Here is a 10000-nt window from a genome sequence, read left to right on the forward strand (position 1 = left end):
CCCCAAAAAAAAAAACAACCTCCCAAATATATATGTATATATTCTTTGATTTCCTTCATGATTTGGGGTATATAATAATCTCCTTTTACGAAAAGTTAATTAAAACGTGATGAAAATCCATTGTCCGTAAGAAGAATACAGGCATTCGAATGTTCTACCACGCTTCCAATAACTGTGAAATGCACTAAAAATATCGTGCGTGTTGAACCGTTTCGGGACATATACCCGATAGAATGGCCCCTTAACCGGTTATATCTGCACATAACATCGTGTAAGCCAGCATCTATGGTGTAGAGGTGAGGTGTTTCGCTACCCAACGTAGAAGGCCCGAATTCAATTCCCAAGTGGGAAGAGCTTTATCAAGTATCTCGGTCTTTCTACTGGGAATTTGAGTATTCCTTTCAGCCCGGGCTGGTCCTGAGAGACAGGGTCGGAAGCCCGTCTCCTAAACAATCTAATTTATAGTTGTCTCAATAGAAGCTTCAAAGACACATATTAAAAACAAAACTATACCAAAAAGCCAAACCAAAAAACCAAAAAACAACCGAAAAAAACCGCAAGCAAACAATAAAAGCAGAGAAAAAAGAATATCGTGTGAGATTCGCTCCGAAAGAGTTAATCGTACAGTCAATGGAGCACGTGTCTACTGGCAGGCTGCCACACGTTCTCGACAAGCTCTCAGTCACGGAGTAGCATCTTACGGCCTCACAATGCCCTCTTTGCGTGCTAGCTGTGAGCACTTTGATGCTGATCCAGATTTTTTGTCGCCGCTCGCCAACTTGTGAGCACACACAGGGACCAAGCCTTGAGCAAGCACGATTACGTACAATCTGATTTTGTTTTTTGTTTGCCCTTTCAAAGATTAATTAAAATGTCTGGTGCTTTTTTAACGTTTTGTGGCGTTTTTCGACTTTGGGATTACTTACATGCTTTCATTATTTATTTATTTATGTATTTATTTATTTATTTTAGAAACTATAAATGGCACAATGACTCAAACGAGTCAGCTGACGTAGAATGTCCGGAATGTGGATTACAGCTGTGTTACAGAATGTACTTAAACTCGTGCGTAAATACAAAGATCTACTTGCATATTTTCTCTCTCTCTCTCTCTCTCTCTCTCTCTCTCTCTCTCTCTCTCTCTCTCTCTCTCTCTCTCTCTCTCTCTGTCTGTCTGTCTTTCTCTATCTATCTATCTATCTATCTATCTATCTATCTATCTATCTATCTATCTATCTATCTATCTATCTATCTATCTATCTATCTATCTATCTATCTATCTAGTTATCTATCTATCTATATGCATAGGCCATGTGCGTTGTTTTTAGTTAAGGTAAGAGTTTTTATCGAGCAGATAGAACTTTGTAATTGTGAGAAAGGGACTTGCAACACAATCAAGGTATATCTAAATGCTGGAGATTATAGGCGAGTGGCATACAAAGAAAAGAACGAGGAGAGATAAGGAAGAAAGATGTTTTAGGAAAGAAGTAGCAAACCACACAAGGGCATCTGCCAGCCACCCACGTGTGGTGTTAATGGTACACGTGAGAACAAACGACTTCAGGCTTTTGAGTGAATCTCCAGGTCACTGCATCGCCACAGTTATATTACAGGGACGTTGTAATTTGTCAACAGGCCAACTGGAATCTTAAACGGGGTGCTCCCTACGGATGGGATCGGCCGACCGGACCGATCGCCCTACTCGGTCGCCCGACTCGATCGCCTGAAACTGAAAATAAAGACTTTTGTTTTGGGGCGATCGAGTAGGGCGATCGGCCCGATCTGCCGATCCCATCCGTAGTGGGCACCCCGTATAAAAATCAAACGTGTTTATTTTCAATTTCAGGCGACCGAGTCGGACGATCGGCCCAATCCAGCCGTAGTGGGCACATCGTATTAACACTTTGGCTCAATCTTTTAAAATTTCTCTGATAAAATAAGTCACATGCGATTATGACGCTGAAGGAAAATAAAAAGGATTGTTTAGATTTATTTTGTGTTTGTAGGTTTTTTTGGAATTATTAATAGATGCATGCCCATATCCGAGTGGTGTATGTTGTTTTGGGTACAAGAGAAAACCAGACGTTTCCGATTTCTGAAAACATTTTTTTTCGCAAAGGCGACTATGTCACCACAATTTAGTGACGTATTGAAATTATGGGACAATGCCAATTGGAACTCTGCGGAATTGAAGGAAAAAAGCGTGATCATGAATGAATGGGCCAGCTTCTTTTTTGTAAGAAAATCGACATTTCTGCCACATGGCAGGAACAAATGATTAATTCAATCGAAAAGCACTTAACGAGGGACAGGCTAAAGTACATGTGTGTTTAATTAAGGAACCCCTCCGCCCCACCCCCACCGTTTCCTCTTTTTATTCACATAAACAATATTTCAACCCTTTTTGCTAAATTTCGTAAGAATATCATTCGAATTCGTTTAATTCAGAATCGAAAATGGGTCATGTCCTCAATCCCGGTAGGTCTGTTTCAGGCTTCTTCAGTGACACATGATTCTGTCCTAATCAGTTTCCTTCTGATATTTAGTTTTGTTTTCGTTATATCCTTCGAATTCTCAGGGGGGTGGGGGGAGGTGAAAGGGAGAAAGGAGGAAAATGGAGGATAGGGGTGGTGTAGAGTGAATTGCGTTTCTGAAAAATTATGTTGGACTGTTAATGATTATAGTATGCCTGAGTACGAATAGTGGTTTCTCTTGACTGTTTTGTGATACGTGATATACCATGCACCCGAGAAACTACTCGCACAAGTTTGCAGACGACACCCCCCCCCCCCCCGCCCCGTTTTAATTCAACGACGACCTTTCGTACCGTTCTTCATTTGATACTCCTGTGGTTTAGAACTGCTGATCTGCTCGTTGAGATTCCCAAAACATATCATTGGTACATCTTTCTGGTACGCTTGTTTTAGGAAATCTAGTAATATTGGCTCATTTGGCCAAGAGAATTATATCTTTAGTACGACACTCATACACACGCACACGCACACACACACACACACACACACACACACACACACACACACACACACACACACACACACACAAACAAATTAATACACACATATTATATATATAATATAATATATAATTATATCAAGAGGCATGTTGTATATCGTCACCAACAGTAAAAGTATATGCCCACAATTTTGATATCTCTGTTTTTTCTTCATTGAATTTTCTTAATATGTGGAATCGGTTGCAATCTGCTCAAGAAACATTTGGTCAAAATTCAAATTCTAAATCTTGAACATGGCAGAAAAACTACATATTATAGGTACAAGTGTTAAAAGAGTGTGAAAATAAGTTTTTATTTTATCTCCTGTAATATTTCGTTTTTTGGGGGGGTTAGTTCATTTTAGCAGCTTACCAATGATGTAAGATATCGAAAGAAAAGAGACCTATCTCTTGGGTGTTAACATCGACGAACAGGTTGACAAGACCCCGTTTAGAGTACAGAGCCAACAGACGCGAACGCGTAATGACGTTACTTTAAATAGAAAACCGCCGTAAGGCTGAATTGTATAAGACGCTGGGGTGATGTGGGAGCGAAGCTTTTAAAGGAAAATCTCTTCCCCCCCCCCCTCCCTTTTCATGGTGGTATGCTTATTTAGTCACAAGCAAAACCTTCTTGATCCATTTTGAACCAGGGTCAGCAAAAGCTACTAAAAGGTCAGATCTTTCCTCCTCCCTCTCCCTCTCTTTAGCCTTCTCGATCTCTCTCTCGTTCTATTCCTCTGGTTCTCTATTTCAGTATCTGTCTTTCTTCACCCCTGTATTCTCTCTTTCTAACCTTTTCTCACTCTCTATTTCTCTCTCTTTTTCACTCTCTCTCTCTCTCTCTCTCTCTCTCTCTCTCTCTCTCTATCTATCTATCTCTCTCTCTCTCTATCTCTCTCTTTTGGTTTTTTTCGTTTCTCCCTTGACTGTTTATCCAGAGTTCTTTCTCGTTCCCTTCTTCCTCAGCCAAGACGTCTATATATCGCTGCTTTTGTGTATGCGTGGTTCTGACTTTGTTCATTCTACTGCGTCTTTGATTATCCTTTTGCCCTCATCCCTCCTCTCTCTCTCTCTCTCTCTCTCTCTCTCTCTCTCTCTCTCTCTCTCTCTCTCTCTCTCTCTCCCCTCTCTCTCTCTCTCTCTCTCTTTCTCTCTCTTTCATTTTCTCTCCCCCTCCCCTCTCTTGCCCTCATCTCTCTCTTTACCCGTGTTCTGTAGTTTCTGTATCTTGTGTCATAAATCCTTGAACCTGATTATTGTGTCCCTTTCAGCCCTTGTACCCCATTGCTGACATCGCATTAATGAATTCCACACAATCGCAAGTGCATAGGCAGACGCGACGACCGACGAGACAATTTCCTCTTGAAATAGAATAGCAAAAGCTTTTTTTGAAAAAGAGGGTAGCATTTTCAGCACGTCGCATGTCCGACTAGACATCGTTTGCCGAGAGCTAGAGATGACCATGTCCATTTTGTCCAAAAAGCCAAAAATAGCACAATGGCGACATTCAAACCATTCTACATAATGTCTGTAAACATGAAACCAATCCGCCCAGAAGTTTGGTCACAATTGCCATTCCTGATGTATCTATGCCCAAGAGTTGCATACTGCACTTGTCCCTTTAAAAAAATTCTTTTTAAATTTTTTCAAAACAAGCAGTGTGGACAAAGTCGCCTCTATTCCAAAGTCGACAACATCTCAGTCGATAAGATCGTCATTACTTCCTATCTCTTGTGACGAGTTCTGGCTTTAGATGATTGTGTGTCCAGACGATGGATAAACCTAGAAAAGATGACACTGACGTTTGTTAAGGACGACTAGAATATCAACGAACTTGGGAAATGTAACAGTCTTGAAACCTGCAAAGAGTCATTCCTCTGTACAAGACTCAAGAGCGCTATATTTCCAAAGACTGTGATCTTAGCTCTCAAGAAGCCTTAAACTTTTTTTTAAAATGGAACTTGGGGTGGCTGTGGGGCTTTGGAAAAGTTCTGACCACCCACGCTCACTTCAAAACGTCCTTCAGAGCGTATTTGAGAAAAAAAGAGCTCCCACCTCCTGTTTAGGTGAAGGTCAGACGCATCCCGACCTATCCTTTTGACTGACTTTTTTATGTAGCTGTTAGGCGCTTCGATGTCGTGCACAGATGAACGGAGTTCGATTCCTAAGTGGGGACGAAAAAAAAAAAGAGAAAAGAATATCCACCTCCTATTTACGTGGAGTACACATGCCTTCCGACAAATCCTTTTTTATGTGTGTGTGTGTGTGTGTGTGTGTGTGTGTGTGTGTGTGTGTGTGTGTGTTTGTTGTGTAGCTGTTAGGCGCTCCGATGTCGCGCACAGGAGACTTGAGTTCGATTCCTGAGTGAGAAAAATCTTCATCGAATGTCACGATCTTTCTGCTCTCAGCCCTGTTTGGCCCTAACAGGCAGGGTCGATATCCGCCTCGTAAATGATCTGGATTGTGTGTATCTGTGTGTCAGTGTTTGTACGTGTTTGTGTTGGTGTGAGGGTGTGTGTGTATGTGTGTGTGTGTGTGTGAGAGAGAGAGAGAGAGAGAGAGAGAGAGAGAGAGAGAGAGAGAGAGAGAGTAACGGACAAGAGAGAGATGGAGTGAAAGATCTTAGCAGAGCGAGCGAGCGAGAGAGAGAGAGAGAGAGAGAGAGAGAGAGAGAAAGAGAGAGAGAGAGAGAGAGAGAGAGAGAAAGAGAGAGAGATAGAGGAGAGAGATACAGAGAGAGAACCTTATTAAAATTTTATCTGTATTCATTCTGTCTGCAGTATACTTTTGTATTGTGTAATTTTTTTTCTGATATCATAATAATTTCTGTCTGTTTATTTGTCTGTCTGTCTGTCTATCTGTCATTGTCACGGTTTGTCAGTGGTAACAAAACCTTAGATCTACGCAAAATAAGCAGCACCAGTTCTCAGACAATCAGACAAAACAAAATTCATCATATCATTGACTACAACTCTCCCCTTTCTCTCAGCCTGAATCTCTCAACACCATCAGATGTCTGAGAAGTTGACACTCACGCGCTCATCAAGACTTTTTTCTGTTCTTTTGGACAACAAAAGGGAAACTCCATGAAAAATGGAACTACAGAAACATAATATTATGTAGAGCTGGGAAGATGACTTGCTGAAAGAAATATTCTTAACAGGAACTGGGCTGGTTTCCTTTTCTGTGTCTTCACTTTGGTTGATATAGGTTGCTTCTTAGACAATAAGATAAAACAAATAAAAAAGCCAGACTCACATATACAAATTAATAGGCAGATAAACAACCACACACAAACACACACACACACACACACACACACACACACACACACACACACTCACCGACACACTTCCCTCCATCCTATGAAAAACACACCCCACCCCCCGAAAAAGAAAGAATGGCTTTAGCACAGCGTGAACTTTTTTCAGCAGGTCGTCATATCCGAGTTTTGTGTATCACTAAAGTCTCGTTTGTCATGGAATTGCCCAAGACTCAAGAGTACACGTGAAAAAACAACTCATCGAATATTCCAGCGATGTCTGCAAACTGACCACATAAACAAACCGCGTAAGTATGGTCCATGTTCTGAGAACTATTCTATCTGGCTCTGACCCAATTCCTGCGGCCTTTTGGTCACTTTGGACTAGCAGAACCGTTATCTCTTTATTTATTTAACTCACCCAAGACATTCATTCAATCATTCATTTATTCTTTCATTCATTCATTTATTCTTTTACTTTAACTTACTCATTCCTATCAAATGGCGTGTTAGTGTTTAGCAATAGCTTCAACACTGTTTTAATGGGCAGCGTTTAAAATTGCAAAGCTAATTCTTCGTTGTGAAGACAACCAGGATAAAGGGTTTTTGGCCCAATAGTTCTTTCTTCGCTATCTGATTCCCCACGGAGCCTAGTGTATAAGCTACCAGGCCCATAATCTGGATATGTCGGGTTCAGGGGATCGTGTCTCTGCTCGGTCTGGCGTTGTGTCCTTGGAAAAGGCACTTTACGCAAATTTCTCACTTCGCTCGGTTGTTTCAGAGATGGACTTTAAACTGGTATGTCTTGCCTCTTAAATAACCCAATTGTGTTGATAGGGGTGATTATATAATTTAATAATACCTAATCCATTTCACTATTTTAAAAAATTCCCCTAAAAAAAAACGCAATGTTATTTTTTCCTCTCATACGCAATATCAGTGAGTGATAGCACTGTGCTTATTGTGTGCTTGAGTCAAACAAACCCTCTTTTACCAACATAAAAATGTCAGGGCCAACCCAGGCTGAGAAGCTTACAACATAATATGCAGAAATTTAAAAATACTCTAAACAAATTCATCCTCGAACTCGGGTCTTCGCATGAGAGATCTAAGTATTTAACTGCTACAATAATGGCGTTTATTGTTAAGGAGGAGAGATGAACACCATATGATTGATATGAAATAAGGAGCTAGCCACACCAGAGCAGCTTTTAACCGCCCATTCCGTTTCGCCCACTTAATACAAAATTAGTGCTATTCAATAGAAATTTATTTGTTTGAGTAAGGAAAAGCACTACGACACTATAAAGGTAATATTTAGTGCTAGGAAAAAAGTAAGGCAGACAGACTGAAACAACAAAGGGAAAATATGGAAGTAAAATCTACCAGGACGCTCTCTAACCACCTGCTATAAGAATTGGTATAGGCAAAACATACAGCAGACACCGCTTAAACAGAACTCTGCCAGACCGCCGGGTTTTCTTTGGTGTAGCCGGTTTTCCGTTTAGAGAGACTGCTCAAATAGAAGAAAAGAAATCGAGGGTTTTATTTTATTTTGGATTACAGATGGTTTCGGATTACCCGTGTTCGGTTTAAGCGGGTTTCCCTGTAGTTACAGATGAGATGTTTTTACCTTTTACATTACATTCTATTTGTTTCCCTCAACGGAGTAAACGAGAAAGCATAAAAATACCAATCTTGTGTGGAACAAAAGAAAAGACCAGCTGTAGTTGCACTCTGAGAGGACAACGCCATAATGGCACTGTTGGAGAGCTGTGCTTGGCAAACTGGGCGATATCGCCCAGTCGTGGGACGATTGGTGATTTTGATGGGTGGTGAGGATCAGCCGGGGAGTGGAAGGTATTATTATTATTATTATTATTATTATTATTATTATTATTATTATTATTATTATTGTTATTATTAGTATTATTATTATTATTATTAGTATTATTATTTTTGTTGTTGATGTTATTATTGTTTTTATTATTGTATTATTGATATTGTTATTGTTATTATTATTATTATTATTATTATTATTATTATTATTATTATTATTATTATTATTCTCAAATGCCCCGCTTTGTATACAATTCAAGTAGGTGGGTGGTACTAAAAGTAAAATGTGGTAAAAGACGGCAATGGCTTTTTATATATAAAAAAGGTAGACAAGGTTTAGCGGTTAAGCCGAGTTAAAAGCAACAAAAACAAAAGAACCAAAAAAAAAAGGAAACAAACATAGAAAAAAACAGTACACTTTACATAAATGAAAAGAATGTTTCACAATGTCCACTCGAACAATCTCTCCCCTGTTAGTCTCAGTTAGTCTCATTAAATTGTTACTTTGCTGCAACATTTTCATTCCTTTTGTATCATTAGATATCGAGGGATGGTGCAATGTTCAGTCAAATTAGACGATAGGCGGGCGGTGTCTACTGTAGATAGGTTATTCTGTTGGGTGACCTCTTTGATCCGATCCAGCGACCTCTATATTGGTCTACCTCTGCTGTTGTCGTCTGGTTTCTTTCGTTGTGTGCTTGGGCAGCTGATGAATTTTTCTTTATTTTTTCCTTTGGTTTTTTTCTCTTTGTATCTATTTCATTTATTTTATTTACTTTTTTTTTTTTTTTTTTTGGGGGGGGGGGGGAGGGACATTCACAGCTCAGGTCTCATTTCCAACCCATTCTTCCAGGGGTTTTTTTCGGAGATGTAGGCTTCAATGTGCTATTACTTGCCATGTAGTATGTCATTGGGTAAAACTTTTCTGGGAAATAAATCTTTGTCTGCAGGTTAAGGAGATTTCTTCTTGACGTGACAGACAAAGGCTGAACATGAATGCTGTACACATAAACATTCAAAATATGCGTCTATTCGTTTCTTAGCGTGCAAAGGGTTTGTATTTATGTGTTTACGTATTTTGATTTAAATTGCAAACAACCCTGTTTACTTGTATTGATGGCTGGGGAATGTTGGTGCGTTCTTGTATGCTATTGGGTTTTTTTCTATTATTTTGTTTTGTTTTGTTTTGTTTTGTTTGTCTGTTTGTTGATGGTTGTTGTTGTTTGATTGTTGTTGTTTTGTTGTTTGTTGTTGCTTTTTTTTTGGAGGGGGAGGGAGGGGGGGGGGGAAAAGGAGGAGGAAAGAAGATGGCTAAATGATAATGCCTTTTTTATGGTGCGAGGAGGAGGAAGAAGGGGAAGCTATTTTGCTCTTGAACTAAAAGTGAAGAGAGAGGATAGTGCAAGGAGCAGAAATGAAAGAGTTATAGCCACGAAAGATTGACGAGAGGAAACCACTTTTCTTTCTTTTCCTTGAGAGAGGTGTTTGCATCGGCTTACGGCTGTGGCGAAGTGTTTACACCGGCTTACTGGTGTGAAAGAGCAGAGATGAGATTTATTGGGGGGAGAGGGATCGATGATTGGAAAAGTACGTAGAAGGAGGAAAGGTCGAAAGAGGTTGCTTCACCAGACAGGCATACTTTGGAGGGTGGTTTATGTTTTTGTTCTTGTTTTGCTTGTTTATTTATTCATTCACGTTCTGGTTGATAAATCAGAATCTAGAACATGCTATGTTTATTCACGTAACTTAAGCTAACTATTTCTTTTTCGTAGACTAATAGCGCTACTATTCAGGCGTCTCGATAAAGATCTATACACCATGCCGTAGCATATTTCTTTTTGTGGAGAACATTAATAAAACCTATCTTATCTTATCTTATCTTAT

At 39.7% G+C, this 10000-nt stretch overlaps 1 protein-coding gene across 11 annotated transcripts in view; it reads left to right on the forward strand.

Moving 5' to 3' along the window:
- Window positions 1-10000, forward strand: part of LOC101850580 (gonadotropin-releasing hormone receptor) — a 211014-nt gene that overhangs the window by 49186 nt on the left and 151828 nt on the right. The window lies entirely within an intron of this gene.

Source organism: Aplysia californica, unplaced genomic scaffold, assembly GCF_000002075.1.
Source record: "Aplysia californica isolate F4 #8 unplaced genomic scaffold, AplCal3.0 scaffold00350, whole genome shotgun sequence".
Lineage (NCBI taxonomy): Eukaryota > Metazoa > Mollusca > Gastropoda > Aplysiida > Aplysiidae > Aplysia > Aplysia californica.